Source organism: Cavia porcellus, unplaced genomic scaffold, assembly GCF_034190915.1.
Source record: "Cavia porcellus strain 051 isolate PalLab524CR breed Dunkin Hartley unplaced genomic scaffold, mCavPor4.1 scaffold_9, whole genome shotgun sequence".
Taxonomy (NCBI): domain Eukaryota; kingdom Metazoa; phylum Chordata; class Mammalia; order Rodentia; family Caviidae; genus Cavia; species Cavia porcellus.
The window spans coordinates 48634502-48657370 of record NW_026947492.1 but is presented as its reverse complement, the minus strand read 5'-3'; the positions used below and the strand labels follow the sequence as shown (position 1 = coordinate 48657370).

Here is a 22869-nt window from a genome sequence, read left to right as displayed (position 1 = left end):
TCTCTTCACCAAATTGTTATTTTCCAAGTATCTGGAGTCCAGGTCCTGGAGAAGCTGCATTTTTTCTGTTGATTGCTTCTCTGAGTTTTGTTACTTTAGCATCTCTTACCTGCACTATCAATAGTTTCAAAACTAGTCACCATTATGTCTTCCACTCTTAAACCACTGCGATTCATTCTATACATTCTAGCAGACAATTCTTCATAAAAAATTAAACTGATCATATCTCTTTCTCGATTAAAATTATCAAGAGCTTCCTAATGCATTTAGAATAAAATGTAAACTACTTAACATTGAAAACAGGATCCTTCACGACCCCTCACTTGCATACCTCTTCAATCATATTCCAGGCCTCTTTCCTCTTTTATCATTTCCATCTTTTCTGGTCTCATGTCTCTTCTTAAAGTATTCCTTCTAAGATTTCCAACTGTGGAATATAGTATATTAACAGTTGTCTATGCATGAACACTATTTACTCTACTTCTTCATATGGCTGTTTTCTGATTTTATTACATTTTGTATTTACAGAACCTAAGGAAGATTTGCTATAATCTGTGGTCCATTATGAATGGCTTATCATTAGTTTATCATTTACTTGATGACATTTGATTTACTTTTCCTCCTCTGAGTGGTGAAAATTATGAAATTGAAAATATAATCAAAATATAATCACAGCCCACTAGATTCTGATGCTATAAGGTAAAAGATTTTCAATTTTTAGAATCACATGGAAGGTATAATTATGCTTCAGAACAGAATGTAAAAATATTAAAGACAGTTTACAGAAACTAAGCAACAGATGAAAGGGTGAACAGGATAAAAGATAGTGAGGAGCATTTATACTTTCCCTTACAAGATAGAGAATTAAAATATCTGACTGCATTTGAGAAATATGTTTATATACTAGCTTTTCTTTCTTAAAGAATAAGTTTTTGTGCATCACTTACTTAACAAAAGGAGTTGAAAAATGTTAAGTAACATAAGTATCAAAAACTGGAAGATGTGAACAAGCTAAATCCTCATCTGATAAATTTAATATCTAAAATGGAGGATAAGAAGTGATGGGTATGAATCAAAGCCAGCATTTTCTGAAGCCATTGATTTAAAGCAAGAGCCTAAAGTGGTAATTTTCTATGGTCTGCTGGCCATTTTAGAACTTTAGAAATGTACTGGTCAATTCATTATAAAGAAACAACTCAACTCACCCTCCCCACCCTGAGCCAACCACCATGGGACTAGACGAGAGGAAGCCATGCTCCCAGGATTCTGCCACCATTGGGGGACATTAATGAGCAGCCACCCTACACTCTGCCACCTTGGGACTTTTGAATGGAAGGAAACCAGGTGCCTAGCCCAATTCCCTGCACCATGGGATGGACAGCCCATGCCAGAAACACCCAGGACTCAGCAATCAGCTGACTCAAAAGAACACAGGAAAATGTCAAGATGGAGCAGGGTGCAAAATTTGTTCTAGCCTAACTAGAACAAATCCAGAAGCCATAGACACAAAAGAAATTAGAAGTCACACATGTGAAATTTCTGAAATGATAGAACCTGAAGAGCTTAGTGCTTCTATTGTTTAATTAATTTTGCAGGCTTATATCTCACCAGAACAAGTCCAGGAGAAATAGAAATAGAGAAAATTAGAAGCCACACACTAAGGTTTCTGAAACAAATGACAACTGAAGTAAAGAAACAACTTAGGATTTGTGCTTTTTGATTGACTTTGCATACTTGTATCTGTTGGTCTGAGCATCCACTTAGAGGATAACAGTTATAGTAACTATGATTGACTTCCTACTTTCTGGTTTTTTAAATCTAATATCATTCCCATTGTTTTATTTTCTTTCATTTTATTCTCTTTAAAATAAAAAAGGAGTGATAATATTCACCTATTACAAGAAACACGAAGGCAACTGCTAGAAACATAAAAACAGAAGTGTGAAACAGTTCCCTCTTACTGTGGGCCGGTGATAAAGACAGTTATTATAAGCTGAAACAAAAGTTCAGCAGGGTCTAGACTATATGCAATCCAGATCAATGAGTTAAGTATTTTGGCCTCTTTCCAAAGTGCAACTAGAAGTCACTCGCTATTGTTTTTGTTTTCTTTTCATTTAATAATTATGTATATTTAGGTCTATGTATGGCTGGAGAAGAGACTAGAAATCAGATTTGTGCCTGCAGAGTGAAGCATGGATTGGAAGAGTACATGTAAGGAACTATTTCTGAATCTCAAGCAAAAAAGATGGCAGTGTATAGAAAAATAACCAGTGCTTTATATTACATATAGTTTTTTCTTGGTTATAGCATGTCCATGATTATCAAATCAACTCATCTTAAACAATATTAGAATACCTCATTGTAAAATGTTTCCATTTCTTACATAACAAAATTTCACAGAAAAGAAAATTTTCAACATGTACTTCTCAAAGCTAAAACAAAATAAACAGTAAGATGTGGATATCAATTTTATTTAAATAGCAACATCCATTTAATTCAGTGGTAATATCTGAATGAACCATTGTGCTTAGACCCAACTAATTTACTCCTAGACAGAATTTTTAAGAACACTAATGACTAAAGATACCAGGATGACTGAAAGCACATTCTCATTAGTTCATGTACTCTCCACTCTCCATGTCCATATACATACTTACCAGAAATGTCATTCAGCTTTCAGTAAACATGTATTCTCCAGTTGCTACACTAATATGAATATAAATTAGGTATAATTCTTGGTCTGCTTATACTATAGGGCTGATTTTTTTCAATTTAACTTTTAAATTTAAAATAATACAAAAAATGAATTATAATATTCACGGGACATAAAATAAGAACACAGCACATTTGGAAAAATCAATGAGTCTTTCCAAGGCCAGAACAAAAAGAAAGAGTGACATATTTTAGATTTTACTCCTTGATTAAACTCTCCATTGATGTCTTTCTTAATGTTCTCTAAAAGACCAAATTATATTAAGATTTGGCAGAGTTAATGTGTTTGATTAGAAAAAGTAAATGGAAAATAGAATTTAATCAGTAAAATTATTGGCATTTCACTCTGCAAATTACAGAAATTTCCAGTGCTATTTTAAAACCAATTATGTAACCTTACTTTGCAATCAAGCAAGCTGGTTCTATTTCTTTCTTATCATCTTCTGTTGGACTTAGGCTATATCTAGACTATGAAAATGAGTTATTATCATGCTTTTTCCCATCACAAACCAGATTTCTCAATCCCATATTATCATTAAACCTATAAACTTCTATATGAATGAGAGCCTAACAAACAGGACAATTGTGTCATCACACAAAACAAAATAAGCAATATTATAAAACAGGCACAAAAACTCAAATACTCCATATTCTTTTCCTTTTAATACTCTTTCTCTTCTATTATTGTCAGTAATAAGACAGTTTTTCAGTTGTATATGCTAACTCTGGTTGGTTCTAGTATTACCATGTTGTCTCATTGTTCCATTAAGGAGTCAGTGTGTAAACTGATATTCAGTGCCATAAAAAAAAATAATAATCTCTATATTTCCTTTGTATATCTGGATTGAAGTACTAAAAATTAAGCACTAAGATAAATATTGCTATTTTCCTCAATTTTCAGATTAGGAAACCAAGTGTAAGACTTTAAGTTTACAAAACTATAAATGACACTGTAAGGACTGCTAAAATTTACATGTGAAGCATTGGAACAAGCATCCAATCAGGATGATCTGACCTGAGAATACATGTTTTTCATCACATAAACTACCCATATTTTTCTATAAGTTGTCAAAGCTCTCTGCTTATAATATCTGCCCCAATTAGAGGATTCACATTTCATTATTTCACTACTTCTTTTAAAAAAGATATTGTTTCGCAGTTAGAATAATCTAGGCTCATGCTTCAGTCCTGCTGCTCATAGACCAGATCAAAGTCAAGAAATAAATTTTAAGTCTGATTTCATCTTCTGTCTCTCATATTCCAACAGTCAAATAGTATTTTCTATCAACTCCAGTAATCTGAATACAACTGTACTCAACAAATTATGTTTAATATTACTTTGATAGTCTATTGCTCACAAATATAGATGGCTCTAGAGATTCTAACTCTCAGTGTTTACTTAATTCAGAAATCCTCTGCCAAAGAATTTTTAAAAATGATGGGTCTACATCAAAACTGTATTTCCTATGTGTCCCCAAAAATATATATATAAAAGACTTTCACACACTCAATTCCTTTGCTAGATAGATAAAAATTTCCTATCTATAAAGTTAGCTCAATGTGAGGGAGTGACTCCTAGTCAAAAGTCAACTACACTAAAAAAAACATGTGAAATAAAGCTAAGCAACAGTAAAGGAACTTAGTAAAGTTTTAAATATCTATTTAACAACTCTGTTTAAAATAAGATGATAATACATAGAAAAAAGTTTTTTAAAATGTGAACAACTATCCTTCACTCACTAGTGCAAATGGTGCTATAAAAAGAATATATACAGTATCTATATCTGGAGAGGAAAGCTCTTTCAATCAGCTGGAGATGTTGTCAAAATATGAAAATTAAATTGCCTTAAAAAACTAGTATGCATACATCAGAGTTTTCAAGTTTGGTTCCAAATTCGGTTTCAAGTTTGCAATGAAGTAAGTGTCACAATAAAATAAAAAAAATTTGTTTACTAATGCATATAAAATTTATAAGCTACACTTATAGTCTATTAATTGTGAGTGCCTTAGTTAAAAATACTTCATTACTATAAAATGCTAACCATCATCTAAGAAATTGTAAAAATGACATCTATAATTTATTTCAATGCTGGACGTACAAAAATCTTCAACTTGTAAAAAAGGCAATATCTGCAAAGTGCAATAGAGCGAAGTACAGTAAAGTGAAGGGCAATAATATGAGGCATGTCTGTAAAAGCACTGTAAGCATTCACAGGAAATAAAGGCCATCCACATGGGCAAAGCAGTGTACACCAAGGTAATGTAACACTTAATTGAGTTCTTGAGGATATACATGGCAAGACGACCCAAGAGTGGTAAAAATCAAGCTGGAGAGACAGATGAATAACAGATCATAGAGGTCCCAAAATATTTTTCCAAGAAACTTTCACTCTATTCACTTTATTTTTGAAGGAGAAGCACATTTTTAGTGGGAGAGTTGCCACATATGTGCTTTAAAATAACATTAAGTCAAGATTCTATAGGCACAGAGGAGCCTTTAAATAAAATAACTTCCTTAAAATGGTGGAAAAAAAGGAAAACAAAATTTAACTTTTAAATAAAGTCATATTTGGGCTGGAATGAATATGAGGTGGCTTTAATTATATTCAATATATAAAAAAGGCAAAAGGTAAATAAAAATGTGTTTGCAAATCAAGCATAATATTCATTTTCCATTGCAATTTAGAGTTAGGCATTAAGTTAGACTCAAATTGAATATCTCAACTATAGTACTTGTTTTATGATATAACACTTCACTGGAAAAGCTTACATATTTTTTTAAATAAAAGTCTAAAATTACATTGACATTGAAAGTACAAAATAGTTCTTCAAACATTTACTCACTGGTTTGAGTGGAAAGACTGTTTCTAAGCTATTTATCCTATTTACATTATCAGTAAATTAGTTATTTAATAACATTTGAATCAATGTTTTTATATGAATTTCCCCACATGACTTTGTTCAACAAATACTGTTGGCTGACATATTTCCTGACTCTTTTACCCTCTTCTTAGTTCTCATAAAAACATTTAACAAAATATTAATAGTTCACAGTTTCTATACATCAATTATACACCCTACCTCACTCAGGCCACATAGCAACACCGTGAAATAAGCACTATAATTAGTGCCCATTTTATGTTAAGGAAACTGAGGTTTAGAGATGTTAAGTGATAAGTGACAGATCCAGAGTTAGAACAACAAAATAGAGCACAAATTCTAGAGCCCACACTTTTCACTACCCATGCCACAGAATAATTTCAATGTACAAAATACATTCTCTAGTTTTTATATCAAATAGTCAATATCTAAATCTCAAACAGTCTTTAAAATACCCATTCATCTCACTTGAAAGTAAAATCATTTATTCAATAAGTATTTTTAAACATATGTCACATGGTGTTCTATAAACTGGGTATATGGACAAAACAGGCAAAATACAGTCACAATTCTAGTAGGAAATATAGAAAATATACAAAAATAATATGAATCAGAAAGTACACGCATCTTTTAAAGACAAGTATTTATTTGAATAAAAAATAAAACATGCTAAGAACTGCCACACAAACATTTTTCTGATCAGAACATCCATGCTGCCAGAAAGGCAGTTATCAGATAGCAGATGCACATGATAAGAGGCTAACGCTACTCGGATATCCAACGTGAGCAGCCTGGTTCCCTCAAACAGCCTCCTTCCTCTGGCTTAATGATACCCCATGTTCTTCCTCAACATTCTTGCTTTTGTATTCTTCATCCTTCCCTTCTGTCCTCTGAGAAGATGCTTGAAAACTACTGACTCATTCTTTATGACCCAAATCAAACCTCCTTCCTTTATGAAATCTCCCTTGACTCACTTCTATTTCCTCTTCTGCAATATCTCTGCAATAACAATATCTCTGTCCCTTCTATATTTTTAAAAAATGTATGCTCTATATTATATTTTATTTAATTCTTAATACCCCTTTCTTCTGCTAGCTGGAAAAGTCCTTGGCCCTATTTCTACATAGGTCATGAGTAAATGTTGAAAATAAAAAAGTGTGTTCTAAAATTTTATTTTGTTCAGAAAAATAGCAAAATTAATAAGAGAAGCTAACAAAATAGGCAGGACTTCAACCACAAAATCTCCTAATATGTTAGACCAGGACTACGTATTTTTACCCAAAGAAAATTAACTGCTTGAACAAAAGAAAGCTTTAGACCCAAATATACCTGGGCCTTACATCACATCCACCAGTGAGTTACACAAGCATAGAAAGATTGTTTATCCAATGGGATCATTAAATTTCCTCATTTGTTAACAAAGATAATAGCATTTATGTTATAAAGTTAATATGAGGATTTAAGATAATGTTTTCAAAGCATTTAGCACAGTGCCAAACAGTTACACATATAAAAAGATGTTTAATAAATGGTACCTGTCATTATTATAAGTTACATAAGGACAGAAGGGCCATAAATAGATCATTCTACAAAGGCATAAAAATATATCATCAGGGAGAAGAAATTAGTAAACACCAAGGTTATTTTTAAAGTTGTCCAGAAGAAAACTAATGAATACCTCAATCAAAAAAGAAATAATGAGCTGGGCTTAATTGTAGAGCACTTACCTGCCATATGTAAGGCCCTATATTCAATCCCCAGGACATGAAGAAAGCAAAGAACAAATATTCAGGATGGGGACCAGACAGTAACTTGAAAGATATTTAGGGAAAATAACAGAGTTTGATAACTAGATATGGGAGATTGTTCAATGATGATGAAGAATAGTAGTCAGAAATATCAATAGGTTATAGATAAAATCTTTAATAGCTGTTGATGTTGTCTGACTTTAGAAAAAGATACTTCCAAGAGGATTATAACAAGACTGATAGATTAGGAGTGGTAAATGGAATAATCCTGGGAAAAGGTAACCAATCTAGATGGAGCCATGAAAGGAGTTATTAGAGAATAGGGATTTGTACCTTGTTGGGGGTTAGGTAGGATATCAAAAAACATACTAGTGAAAGGTATGTGCTCACTGAAGAGATCTCCACTATAGAAATAAAAGGCAAGTAACCCTAATGAGCTCCAAGGTTCCAAATGACAAAGTCACTTGAAGTATTATAGGTTTGATCAAGTCATGATTATTCAAATTTGCTTCTTCAAGTATAATAATCAGGCCTGATTTTTTCAAAATCCATAATATTTATATATTTTTTTCTTTTCGTTCATATTTAAAACTTAAAGGCAACTCAAGACACTTGGGTTTTGTGTAGTTTGAAAAATAAATAAATCACATAAAAAAGGGTGGGGGAACATAATCATGAGTGAATTTTTTCTCAAGTTCCTAATGTTCACCTAACTGCCCAAACTAAAAGTGTTAAAACTTATTTTATGATAAGAAATTGCAACTTTTCCAATAAAAAGCAGCCAAATAGAATTTTTCTCAGAAATATGCCAAAGGATACTAATGTACTTTATTATCAGTAGTCAAGTGGGAATTTATCCAAAGACTTATAAAGAAAGTTACCTATGATCTCATAAAAGTGACAGACCTTTTGAAAGAATACATTGAAACTTACATAATATATAGCATCTAATAATAGCTTAAATTGCATGGATATCTGCTTAAAAACCAGTGGCTACTGTTTCACCTGGAAATTCAAGGAAAAAACAAGAACAATAATTTCAATAAATTATTATACAACTTTATATTGTTTATTATCGATAAACAATAGAAAAATATTTGATATACTTACATAGCGATACACTGTATTAAATATATATAGCAATAAGTTTTTGACAAGCTGTTTAACTTCGTTATGCCTCAGTTTTTCATCAGAAATTAAGAGAGCTATCACTGTTGACCTTTGCAATCCTCAGAACTCTTACATTTTATTAATCTATAAAACAGTTAATTTTACTACACTATTAAAAGCTACATAAATTCATCAGGGAAGCATTAATCTGGACTGCAAAACATGTTGTAATGAAAAGAGAGACATCATGGAGCAATAAAAATCATAGCTAAAAAGTGAATACATGTTACAACTATACTAAGTAGATCACAGTCATTTTAATTTTCAAATTAGTCGGCTTTATTTCTTATAGAAGTCTTAGGTTTATAGAAAAATGAGTAGAAAGTATACCACAGAATAATGAAAGTACAGATGGTTCCCCTACACTCTCTCACTCCCTTCATTAAACTTCTCACACAGAGACTCAGATATTTATCTAACTGATAAAGGCACCAAAGCAGACAGATAGTTGGTTTAATAGCTGAATTTGTTAAGAAGTAAAATTTGATCCTATGTGCCTAAGCGCCTTTGTTTGATCACTGAACTATACACTTTTCCACCAATGCTTGGCTTTTAATTATCATTCTTTAGCTTGCTGCAAATCATGTGATATGAACACTCTGATCATCACCATAAAACTTAGGAAATAAGTTAGTGTGTACAAAGTATAACTGTTAATAGTTCCCTTCTTTTCCTGAAACAAGTCCAGTCTCATGTAGGAGGTAGTAGTTAAGTCAGACCTTAACTTGACAAAAATAAATAAAAAGAACAGCTTGATAAAGGAAAGTCTGTAAAAGGCTCAGAAAAATCTTTTTTTTATTATTTGATATGCCAGGTTTTTGGTGGATTCATTGAGGAAAAAAAAGTAATACCAGAGGAATAGGAAAAGACATTTAATTCATTTTAATTTATCTGAACCAAATGAAAATAAAACATCTTTGAATAAGAGAAGATACTCAACAGAGTAGGGTTCTACCACTTGTACAGTGGTCTTATATGTCTTTTCATTTCATGTGTTTATAGGAATATGTTTTGTTTTGTCTTGATTTGTTTTGTTCCTAATATAGAAAGCATAGAAATACATGTTAAGACTCATGCATGCATAGAACCAATTTATGAGAACTGATCTTATGACACATGATGAAATGAACAAATACTTTGAAGACAAAGAGACAGTACAGTACCCAGTGCTGATCCAGGAGTATCATAATGTGAAACCCAGCAATACTATTAATCTTTGCTCAGAGTGATTTTAGCCTGCTTAGGTTTATTCAATCAACACAAATGAAGATATGGATAACTGCATGTATAAGTGTATAGGATTGATAATGATATTCCTAAGTTTTGTTGAACAGAACTGGTTGCAGTCTTGCTGTTTGAAATCCCACTTTATATGCTCCACTTTAGTATCTTGAATAATTATTTGCAAAAGGACAATTTGTAATCATCAACTAGTGATTTCTTACTGTTTATTCTTGAAGTATGTATTATTTCTACCCATTTTCTGTTTTGTTTAGTCTTTCTTTAAATAAAATTTTTTAAAAAAAGAGCAAAGGCAGGGAAAGGTAGAAACTACTGTCAATTTCTTATTGTCTTATCTTGAACTCTTGCATTGTTTACACAATTTTATTAGGTTTGGCTTTGTTCTGTCTTTTGTTAGATTTTTATGCTTTCAGATGGTAAGGGCAGCTATTTTGAATATAATGGGAAATATTATGGTAATCATGGTTTCCTATTATATTGTTTTGAAGCCTTATAATGCTTTCATTCATTGTTCTGATTTTATTTTGTTTTGTTTGATTTTATTATATGAGATGGTATGAATGCTATTTTGAAGAAAACAAGACATTATGGCAGCAATTGCTGACTTACTATTATCTTGTTTTGAAGCCCTACCATGCTTTTGTTCTTCTGTTTTGATTGGTTTTTTCCTGCTGTGTTTTATTTGATTTTATTATGTGTGATATTATAAACTAGTTTTTTGAGGAAAATGAGGTAATATAGCAGCCATTGTTCATTTCCTGTTATTTGTTTTTTTTTTTTTTTTGTCTTTTTCATTTTTTTTTTTTATCGGTACCGGGGATCGAACTCACGACCGCCTGCTTGCAAGGCAGGTGCTTATGCCGCTGAGCTAAACCCCCAGCCCCTGTTATTTGGTTTTGAAGTCCTGTAATGCTTTCATTCTTTTGAATTTTTTTTTACTATATTGTTATGTTTATTATTATTGTGTGTGAAGGGATGTTCAACTATTTCAAAGAAAAGAGACATTATGTTAGCTACTGTTGATGTCCAGTTGTTTTGTTGTGAAGTACTGTGTTGCTTGCATTTTCCTGTTCTGATTTGCTTTTTTTCATTGTTTTCTTTTGTTCTCTTTAAAATAAAAAAAAATCTAAAAAAAAAAAAAAAAAAGAATAGAGTTGTAGAGTCCTTTATGAAGAACAAGGAAAGACACCCTAGTCTTGCTGCAAAAAAAAAAGCTTGATTCCCAGGAAAAAGCTTATCAAAAACTATATAGCAAGCAAATCAGCAAACACATATTAAGTTACTACAATGTACAAAGCTCTACATAAGTTGCTATGATACATGAATAATGTTTGCTTAGATATGCCCAGAACTAAATTCCAGGATCTATAAATGTTACCTTGTAAAGCAATAGAAATTTTACAGATATGATCAAATTAAAGATCCTGAGATAGGAGTGAGCTATCCAGTGAGCTAAATGTAATCATGGCAGCCCTTCAAAGAAGAGTCTAAGTCAGAAAAGGAATGATGATAATGGAAGCAGTTATGCAGTCTGACACTAGTGGAAGGGACCATAAGTCACAGTGACATTGGGGCCATTAGACACCACATAAGACAGAAGAAATGAATATTCCACCTCATGCCTCCAAAGGAAACAACTCTCTTTACTCTATGATCAGTGAAACTAATTTCAGACTTCTGATTGCCTTACAAATATTTTCTAAAATGGGTTCTATTTTAAACCACTAAATTTGAATAACTTACTGTACCAACAATGGGAAACCAATGTAGTTGAAAAGCAAATTCTATCATATACAGAGACCTATTGTATCACAAGAACAGTGTCTTATTCCTTTAAAAACCAGAGAAATATTCCCTTTTGTTTTCCTCAAATGATTTCTACTATGCTTTGCAAAGATTCCTTTAGTTCTTGACTTTGATAGACAAGTCTATTCATGCTCTCCAAATATGTGGGATTTTGGTGTTTTATTACTTTGATTTGGTTTGGTTTGGTTATTTTTTTTTATCAGAAACCAAAATCACAACCTCAAGCTTCCCACACAGGTGCTGTGCTGCTAAACTATATCCCCTCTCCGCATACTTGAAAATTTGATCAAAATTGGGCGTGGTAGCACATGCCTGTGATCCCAGTGCTAGGAAGGCTGAGGCAAGAGAATCACTGCAAGTTCAAGGCCAACCTGGGCTCCATAGTAAGTTCAAGGCCTTCCTAAACTGCACAGTGAGACCTTATGTCTAAATAAATAAATGAATAAATCTTTAATCATATCCACATTTTACTTCTCTACTTTGTATTAAAGTATCTTAATTTCAGGCATATCTTTGCACATAAATCTCTCCATACTTTTATTTTATCAATTTTCCTCTTCTCAAACATATTAGGCCTGCAAAGTAGTCTCCCAGACACGGTGCAAGGTGGATTTTATCTACTACTCATGTAATGGATACTCACATAAAGCTGTGGATGAATGCAAGCTATTTTCTTTCCACAAAGCTACCATCTCCTCTTCAAGTCAAGTATTCTCAGGGATATTTCTGCCCAGAGAGGGTATCGATCTAATGAACCCATTTAGACTACGAAAGTCTGAGTTTGCCTGTTTTTAAAATTATTATTACAAGTATCAATGCATCAAGCTTTGTGCTGGTACTGCCTTGTTTTACCTAATATTCTCACATTTCCTTTTTTGGGTCTCAGTAGTTCACTGCTAAATTGGCTTCCTGTATTTATTCATCTGAGGACATATATTACAAGCAGAGTTAAAGTGCTTTATCCCTCTGTACATTATACAACTATCACATCCTACTATTTTAAATCCATTCCATTTCCTGAACCTTTGAGGACTAAAAGAAAGACTTCCAACCAGGCCTGGCAGTATACACCTGTAATCACAGCACTCTGCAGGCTGAGGCAAGAGCATTACCACAAGTGCAAGGGTAGCCTAGACTACATAGTGTGTCCAAGGTCAGCCTAAACTACAAAGAAAGACCCTGTCTCAAAAAAAAGAAGAAAGACTTCCTGCCCTCCTCTTGTTTCCAACATATCCATCATATATATAATGAATTTTTAAAAACAGACTGAGAATTTTAAAAAATAAGACAAAGTAAAAATAATACAAAGTGATTTTTTCCTCCACTTTTTGTGGGAGTATAAACTTCTGTGACCTTTCTGGAATTAAGTATGGAGATTCACAAAAAACTTGGATTGGAAGTTCCATTCAATCCACTATTATGCTTCTGGGTATTTTCCCAGAAAAATTGAAAATGTCATGTCACTTTGATATACGTGCACTCATGTACTTAGCGGCACAATTTGTAATAGCTAAATCTTGGAAACAACCAAAATACCCATCAACCACAGAATGGTTGAAAAAGATGTGGTATTTTTATGCAATGGAATATTACTCAGCTATAAAAATGATCTTGAGGCCTTTATAGGTAAATACAGGCAACTTGAGACTATCCTCATAAGTGAAATAAATCAGACTCCCATTTGTAAATATTATATTGTCTCCCTAATATAAAAAATAAATAATAAAAAACTGAAAGAGTAATAAGATCCAAAATGTACAATAGATATTGTAACAATGAAAAGGAAAGAAAATGCTCAAAAGGAAAGAACAAGGATAGGAGAGAGAAGAAATGGAAGAAATGAAAAGATTATATGTATGTAGGTATATATATATATATATATATATATAATATATATATATATAATTGTATGTATGTATATGTGTGCAAGATAGATAACTATACTACTAATTCTCTGTTAGTTCATCAAAAAGAACAGTTTGTGCTATCAGTGATTATTTGATCAATTTTTATGCCCAGATCTTGTAACCTGAACAACTGCTTCTAAGATGACAGTATACAATATACTAACTAGTATTTGATTTTTTACTTTTTAAAATTCTGTATTATTTTTATCTTTTTTCTGTTTTGCTTTCTAAAATAAATATATATAAAGTGCTTTTACATTATTCTCCTTCCTTAGTTGTTAAGATTATTATAAAAATGAATGCAATAATTTTTAAATTCCAAGAGCAGAACTCATTATAATTGTGAAAGACAAAACCAAATTTTAAAATACAAATTATACAAAGATAATAATTAATCTATTCTCTTGTATTCCAAAATAAGCAAGACACTAAGACTTGCAGTTGGAAATAAGTAAGACTATTTCAAATAGGGTGATTTGAAAACAACCCTAAATTTGCCACCCTTAATTTCTATAACCTCAGTAGTGCAAGCCTTTATCTAACTCATTTCAACATATTTTTTTTCCTAAGTATTTGCTTTGTGTCAGTACTTCATGGAATTCGAAAGCAAATCACATTTGAGAAATTAGAGCCTCTCACTCAGGAACTCACAAACCAATATATAAAAGTAGACTGTGATTGGGACCACAGGAAAGGGGTTTTAAAAGAGCCATGAAAACACTTGAGATGGCTAAAAGGAAAAGACTTGGTAGGTGGAGAAGGCATGGCCCAGCCTGTACTTGACAGGGACAGAAGTGGGAGTAAACATCTGTGATAGCACAGAGGTACAATAAAGTTAGACTGTGTGAATCAGGTTTCAAGAGGGTGATCGTGTGGGGACAGACACACAATGAAAGATAAAATCAGAAAAGACTACTCTGCTATAAAGAAGGATAAGTTTGAGCCATTTGTAAGAAAACATACATCTTAAAACAATAATATTAAGTGAAACAAATCAGACACACAAACACAAAGATTACATCATTTCTCTTATAAGATAAACTTAAAGTATAAATTTAAGGGGCTGGGGATTTAGCTCAGCGGCATAAGCACCTGCCTGGCAAGCAGGCAGTCGTGAGTTCGATCCCCGGTACTGGAAAAAAAAAAGTATAAATTCAAGGAGCAAAATAAAAGATAGAAAATAGGAAACAGGAAATAGATCTTTGGCAACTGGGAAGTTGACCAAGGCAAGGAGAAAAGGGGAACAGAGAGGAAGGGAAGGGGAAGTGAAAAAAATTAGGATGTAGTCTGTACATGTACCAACTCCCTATCATGAATATAATCATTATGCACTGCAAACATGAACTAATAAATTGTTTAATTAAAAAATAAAGGAGAAGAGCCTTGAAAACATTTCTTTTAAAAATCAGAAAACAACTTCTTTCTCTTTTCTGGTTATCAGCACAAAGAACCATGAGCAGCAAAATCTTCTGACATCCTGTTGGAAATACGTGAAACAATACCAGGGGAGAGGTGGCTGGCTATCTTGGTTCCCTGTACCTGGCTTCTATTCTCTGCCTGTCACCTCTCCCTCTGCTCTTTCTGATGTAAGTTCTTATGCTATTTGTACTATCTGATGCCTTTCCTTTTAATTGCTTCCAAAGGAATACCTCCAGTAAAATGCTAACTCCTTCTAGTCAGAATTAGCTGAAAAACTTATTAATACCCTTATTCTATTATTGCCTTGCCTACAGACACTTCCCCCTGTATAACATTGGTCAGGAGTGGCTATATCAGCAAATAAAAAAGTCTCTTTTGCCTGGGGAATAGTTTTGACTCATTACAAGATGTTTATTGCTCAGACTTGTTGCTACTGAAATCCAAGGTGGCTTCAGGAGACAATGAGTTGAACCACTGGAGGCAGAAATGCCAAGTTTTTATCTTGCTTTTAGTTACACATTGAGCCTCAGAGTCACTGCATTTTAGTAACGCCTAAGTCACCATTATACTTATAGCTTTAAATTCAAATGGATGACTTTCATTTACATACTGGGTTCCTTATCTCATTTTTACTCCTCTTACAGAATTCAGAATTGAAAAGAATATTAGAAATTATTTAGTCCAGCATCCTCTTTTACAGGTGAGGAACCTGGGACTAGTTAAGCTCATAGGATATGATTGTTTATGTATAATAAAATAAATAACTATATTTATAAATCAGACATACTAAGGGGCTTTACGAAACTTGAGTCAATAAGACTGGACATTGATACCTAAACCTCTGAGATGAGTTACAAACACTATTACTGATTTGACTTTTGCAATGGAATAATTAGCACAGTACACTTAAAAAAAAAAAAGAAAGAAAGATATTTTACCATAGAAAATTACTCTCATTGCTCTGAAGGATTAAAATTTGACCCACTACCTTCTAATCACAACCAAAGTAACCATTTCAGCCAAGTTCTTCACTATAAATTCAGTGCTCTTTTACTACTATCCCTCCTTTTCTTTTATAATTATTCCCTATTTCCTAATACTAGGCTTCTTGTTGAATTGCTAATAAAATCCAGGAAATGCCTGAAGAATTTAACTCAGATGTAAATGGAATTATTTGGGTTGTTTCTGTGTCTGCTTTTAAAAAATTATAATGTGAAACATTGTGCTGTTGCTGAAAGCCCCACAGATTTCTCAGCTTGACACTTGAAGTAATTTAGAGGACTCAGGGTGGGAGGGGATCTGGGACTGCTTCACAGCTAATTTATTTACAACAATTGCAGAATTGAGAAACCTCACCCACACTTGTATACCCACAGAGAAAGAAATGAATTCCTTTTAAAACAGCAGTTTTTGTCCTGCTGGTGCTTTTTCCTCATTTCCTTTTCTCTTTCCCACTCAGTTTAGGAAACTTCAACAGGATTCTACTTATAATTCTAAATTTACTTCTGATTTCAACCTAAGTAGAAATTACAGCAAAAGAAAGGGTTCCACCCCTACTGTTAAGCCATCTTCTAGATATATATTAAAGGAAACTCCCATAGGCCTGCACAAAACTGCATATACAAATTGACTTGCCAGTGGGCAGATAATACCTACACATTTGATCAGTCTACAAGGTCTTTTGAAGATAGATAGGACAAAATGAAAATTGGAAAAAATCAATGTATAAATGTGTTGGGAGCCGCGTCTGTGATAGCTCGCCTTGCGCGGCGGACGTGCGGCCTGTGGTAAAGAGCAAAGCCTGAGGTAGATTACCCCTCCCATCGAATATGTTAGTTTCCTGCTTACCGCGTAAACAACCCGCTCAACAATATAGTCTGCCTGGCAACTGATGATGTTAGCCAATCAGCTTGCCTTGCTTACTTTAACATGATTGGACACTGTACCCGTATATATACCGGTGCCACCCCTGGGCGGAAGAAGAAGCCAGGTAGAAGCCCAGAAGTAAAAGCACAAAAGGAGCCGAGGAGAGCGGACCGGTAGAGGCTTTGGGGCAGACTGAAGCACAAAAGGAGCCGCGGGGAGCGGACCAGAGGAGGCTTCAGCTGGGAGAACCCAGGGCAGGCTGTACGGAGAAGGAAAATAAAAAGAAAAGGTTGTCCACTACCAGACTTTGTCGTGTGTCCTTCCTGCCGGCCGGGAGCGGACATCGACATTTGGAAGCCCGTACGGGGACTGATCACCCCCGAGACGTGGAAGTGGACAACGCTCCAGTACAGAGCTGCGAGACAGGTGAGTTGGGGATAAGCCTGGGCTCTGGGTGGCGCGCACCTACAGGGCTTTTAGACTCCCCTCAGGCTCACGCGTAAGTGGCGGATTCCTTGGGCCTCACGCGGTGAGTAACATATTAAAAGATGGGAAACATGTTAGGTAGCAACACTAAGAGCGAGGGTGGTTGTGGAGAAAGCTCTCAAGAGCTTACAAAAGTACGCAGGGTATCTGAGCAGGCCCAGTCAGGGAGCTCCCGAGAGAGGTCCGTCAAGGGGAACAAGGATGCTAAGGAGGAGGACGGGGCTCTAGCCTCGGAGTCGTCTGACTCCGAGGACGAGGGAAAGTTGAATGGCAAGGAGGCCAAAGAGACCAGCTGTCAGGAGCCTAAGTCGCTCAATAAGGAGTCGCAGGGTTCTTTTCCAGCGTTGCCCCGCGAATTGCGCTCTGCTCAACCTGGTCTGCGGAGGAGTAGAGAGCTCCTGAGCGCTCCCCGGCGCGAGAGGGAGGCGAAGCCTTCCGCCCCACCTTGGGGGCCGTTTCCGGAGGCGATTCCTTGCCACGAGGCGGCCGCCTGGGAGCTCTCTCCCCTTTCGCCAGAACAGGAAGTGATGCACGGGCCCCCATTTTCCGCCCAATCACGGCCGCTGTCTTATGCTCCGCCGCCGGCGGGTCGGTATTTTTACAGGCGGCTTTGGCAGGGGGGACGCTTGTCTCATGAGGTACATCCACCTGGGATAGATAGTGGCCCCTACGGGATATTTCCTGTACAAGTAGCTATGGGCCAGGGACGCAATGTATGGGAGCCTTTTGAGATAAAGCAGATTAGAGAACTTAAAAATGCAGTTACAACCTTTGGGCCAACTGTGCCTTACACCATTGCCATGCTGGAGAATCTGTCTTCTGGGCCCCTCACCCCCGCGGACTGGATTCAGCTGGCAAAGGCGTGTCTGCCCTCGGGCAGTTACCTGGATTGGCGAGCCTGGTACGCAGAGTTCTCTGCAGAGCAGGCTGAGAGAAACGCCAATCGGGGAAACCGGGGGTGGAACAAGGAAATGCTTATGGGAGAAGGTCGGCACGCTGATGACCAGACCCAGTTCCCCGGCGCTGTCTATGAACAAATCAATGCCATAGGGCTCCGCGCCTGGAAACAGGTAAGTGGTGCCGGAACAGCCTCCTTGTGTCTTTCAAAAATAATTCAGGGTACCACAGAGCCATTTGTTGACTTTGTGGCCCGAATGCAAGATGCTGCCGATAAGATATTTTCTGATCCGGGAGTGGCTCAACCGCTGGTAAGACAGCTGATTTTTGAGCAATGTACAAAGGAGTGCAAGGCAGCGATAGCTCCTCATAAGAACAAGGACCTCAACGCCTGGATTAGGATATGCAGAGAGATAGGGGGGCTGCTCTCCAACTCGGGAGTGGCTGCTCTCCTGGCCGCGGCTGTACAGCAGAGGGGACCTCGCGGGTTAGAAGGGGAATGTAAGGCTAAAGGGTGTTTTGCCTGCGGGGAGCCAGGACACATTAAACGTCATTGCCCAAACAATGCAGATGCTAGGCCTCGCCCTAGGAATGAAGAACCATATGTTTGTGGGCGATGCAAAAAGGGATCACACAAAGCTGAGGAGTGTAGGTCGGTCTTTGATGCTCAGGGCAACCGTATTTGTGGACAAGATGCTAGAGAGCCAAAAAACGGCCAGAGGGGGCCCCCTTCACAGGCGGGCCCCCGCCCCAGAGACAGGACAGCTCAGGGTGGCAGCCTTCAACAAGGGCCACCCCTGGGTCAGCAGGTGTGGACCTCAGTGTCGCCTCCAGACTTATACAGAAGGTCACCATTAGGACGGATGGCGTTAGGACCCTAAATGACATGCAAAAGCTATTGGGAGACATTAATTGGATTAGGCCATATTTACATATACCAAATTCAGATCTCAAACCCCTGTTCGACCTTCTGAAGGGAGACCCAGATATAGCCTCCCACAGGAGGCTCACTCCTGAGGCAAGAGCTGCCTTACAGAGAGTGGAAAAAGCCTTAGGTGGGGCTACCTTACACAGAATTGAACCAGGGCGACCCTTTGATGTCTGTTTGCTACAGACTAGTCTACAGCCTACAGCGGTGATTTGGCAGAAAGGACCACTACTGTGGATACACCCTAAGGTCTCACCTGCAAAAGTCATAGAGCATTACCCGGAGGCAGTCGCTTCATTGGCCCTTGAAGCACATGATAGAGCTGTCCAACATTTTGGCTCAGGACCACAAGCCATCCGAGTACCCTATACCGCCAGCCAGATCAAGACCCTGGCTGCCTGCATAGATACCTGGGCCATTCTGAGATGTGTTTTCCATGGGGATATAAACAATCAATACCCTAAAGACCCTATCTTGTCATTTGTCACTCAGCACCCTATAATTTTTCCAAAGGTTACTGCCTCTGAGCCATTAGTCCTAGCAACTACAATATACACAGATGGCTCCAAGACGGGGATAGGCGCCTATGTGATCCTAGGCAAGCCCCCGGTTACCATACAATTTGAACCTGATCAGCCTCAGGTGGTAGAACTGCAGATCGTTAAAATGATTCTTGAACGGTTCTCAGAAGCCATTAACATTGTCTCCGATTCTAGGTATGTGGTCAATGCTATGCAAGTGCTTGAGACTGCCAGTTTAATTAGATCCACTTCCACAGTGGCTGGACTGTTCCTGTCTATCCAGACATTGCTTCAGAACAGACACCATAAGGTCTTCACCACCCACATAAGAGCACATACATCCCTGCCGGGGCCCATGGCACAGGGGAATGCGGCTGCTGACACTGCCACTCGCCCGTTATGGATTTTTACCTTACTAACACCAATCGAGCGAGCCCGTGCCTTCCATGATAAGTTTCATGTTAATGCCAGGACACTAGCAAACCATTTCCATGTTTCTAGAGCAGATGCACGAGATATCGTGCGACTATGTGACTCCTGTGCCACATACAAACCTGCCATACCGATGGGAGTAAACCCTCGAGGTTTGATCCCTGGTGATGTTTGGCAGATGGACATCACACATATACAGGAGTTTGGGACTCTTAAATATGTTCATGTTTCCACAGACACCTGTTCTCACGTCATATTCGCAACAGCAGAAACAGGTGAAAAAGTGTCTAATGTGATCAATCATTGCCTGGCAGCTTGGGCCGCATGGGGCAAACCAAAAATATTAAAAACTGATAATGGACCAGCCTATATAGGCAAAGCCTTCAATGAGTTCTGCAAAATGATGGAGGTTCAATTAAAACATGGTATCCCATACAATCCCCAAGGTCAAGGAATCATTGAGAGGGCTCATAGAAGCCTCAAAGAAATTTTACAAAAACAAAAAGGGGGAGTAGGCCAAGGCCTGGCCCCAAAGGCACGATTATCCATGGCACTATTCACACACAATTTTTTAAATTTAAATAATGATAATCGCTCCCCAGCTGTGGAGCACTGCAACCCTTCCCCCAACCATAAAGGGTGGGTGAAGTGGAAAGATGTCCTGACAGGACAATGGATGGGCCCGGATCCAGTGGTCAGCTGGAACCGAGGCGCGGTTTGTGTTTTCCCACAGGAATCGGGACGAGAACCACTGTGGATACCGGAGAGACTGACACGGGCAACAAAGCCCTCGACTGAAGATCAGACCTGCCCTACTGGAGATCCATCACAGACCAACCAATAAGATGAATAGAAATAGCGGTAGCCCGAAATGGACAAGAAGATCCTCAGGCATATGCATGGCTTGCTCAATTGGCCCACGACCGAGTCTAGATATGGCGGGCATCCCTCATTCTCCTCCATAAGGTGACAATACACAGCAGGGTAGGTGAGTCAATGACGGGTAAGAGCGTGCCTCCCCAGCACGACTCGACCTAAGCCAGGCCCTACCCCATCCTGCACGTAAGCCGCTGGACTGTTAGATGCTGCCCAGGTCTAAATTTCTCTCCGAGGGGATTTCTTTACGGAGAGGAAATGAGTGCAAGCTTGTGTGCATCCAGGTTCCGTCCAGTTTGTGCCTGGCCCTAGAAAAAGGACGAGGGCCTCAGGGCCTTGGCAGACCATGGCATGGCCAACCAGGGTCTAAGCCAAGGACCTACGGTGGGCCTACACATAGGGCATAAGCCTCTGCACCCAGTCCAGGAAGGGCTACGATGCGCACATTCATAAAAAATAAAATAGGGGGAGATGTTGGGAGCCGCGTCTGTGATAGCTCGCCTTGCGCGGCGGACGTGCGGCCTGTGGTAAAGAGCAAAGCCTGAGGTAGATTACCCCTCCCATCGAATATGTTAGTTTCCTGCTTACCGCGTAAACAACCCGCTCAACAATATAGTCTGCCTGGCAACTGATGATGTTAGCCAATCAGCTTGCCTTGCTTACTTTAACATGATTGGACACTGTACCCGTATATATACCGGTGCCACCCCTGGGCGGAAGAAGAAGCCAGGTAGAAGCCCAGAAGTAAAAGCACAAAAGGAGCCGCGGAGAGCGGACCGGTAGAGGCTTTGGGGCAGACTGAAGCACAAAAGGAGCCACGGGGAGCGGACCAGAGGAGGCTTCAGCTGGGAGAACCCAGGGCAGGCTGTACGGAGAAGGAAAATAAAAAGAAAAGGTTGTCCACTACCAGACTTTGTCGTGTGTCCTTCCTGCCGGCCGGGAGCGGACATCGACATAAATGAAGCCTTTTCTTTTAAATACTCTTATCTGTCAGCAATTTTTGACTAGACCCCTTTTCTCTTCTGAACTCACAGAATTAATGGATGAGACTCAGTATTGAGTGAGCAGTAAAGGAAGGTTTATTCGTGGCCCAAGTATGAGTAGCAGGGAAACAAGCTCACAAATCGCTTTTCAACCCACTAGTGGCAGAGAAATCACAGATAAAAGAAATAAGAGGGAGGAATAGGCTAATAAACATTAGTGAGAGGAATATTTGTGTCTTTTCTGGGAATGGGTAGAGATTTTCTGGAAATTAGGGTACCACTTCTTTTTGGCTCCCTTTATATATGATTTTTTCCAATCATTATCACAGCGTTTGACTACTGTCATGGCACTTGGGGCTGTGTCATTCAGCATGCACAAGGAATTATAATGAAGCTGAGGTTGTCTGTAATCACTCTGGCACTCATCACATCTCCAAAGAGTTTGGCTAGCCCATCTGAGGAGGAATTTCTGGGGGAATACCTAAAGGTATTCCATTCTCAAAGATTCTTTTAAAGAATAGGGTAGGGTAGAAATTCAGCTAGGACACATAAACAGGACAATTGGTAACAGATCCTCAACATAAGCTTTTTTTCTTTCTATATTTGCAAAATATGTGACAATGTAGATAGGATGCTGTAGTTTGGGTCTGGAATGCTCCCCAAAGGGCTCATGAGCTGAAGGACAGGTCCCAAGCTGGTGGTCCAATAAGGAGGTAGAACAAACTTCAGGAGGCAGGAACTAGTTGGAAGAAGTTGGGCACTGATGATTTGGGAAAATTGGATATCTACATGCAAAAGAAAAAAACTAGACTTCTACCTTTTGCTATATGCGAAAACCTCAAAATAAATGAAAGATTTAAAAATAGGATATGAAATGACAAAAACAAGATATAGAGAAACACTTCAGGCAATCAGTCTGGGCAAAGATCTTTTGGTTAAGATCCCTAAAACACAAGCAACAAAGGCAAAAGTTAACAAATAAAATTACATCAAATT

At 37.5% G+C, this 22869-nt stretch overlaps 1 protein-coding gene and 1 non-coding gene across 8 annotated transcripts in view; one reads left to right on the top strand and one right to left on the bottom strand.

The window, feature by feature from the left end:
* Window positions 1–22869, bottom strand: part of Dlg2 (discs large MAGUK scaffold protein 2) — a 1893126-nt gene that overhangs the window by 1796651 nt on the left and 73606 nt on the right. The window lies entirely within an intron of this gene.
* Window positions 1062–1197, top strand: LOC111756412 (small nucleolar RNA SNORA2/SNORA34 family). Its single transcript, XR_002790894.1, has one exon. It is a non-coding gene; the product is annotated as a small nucleolar RNA SNORA2/SNORA34 family (small nucleolar RNA).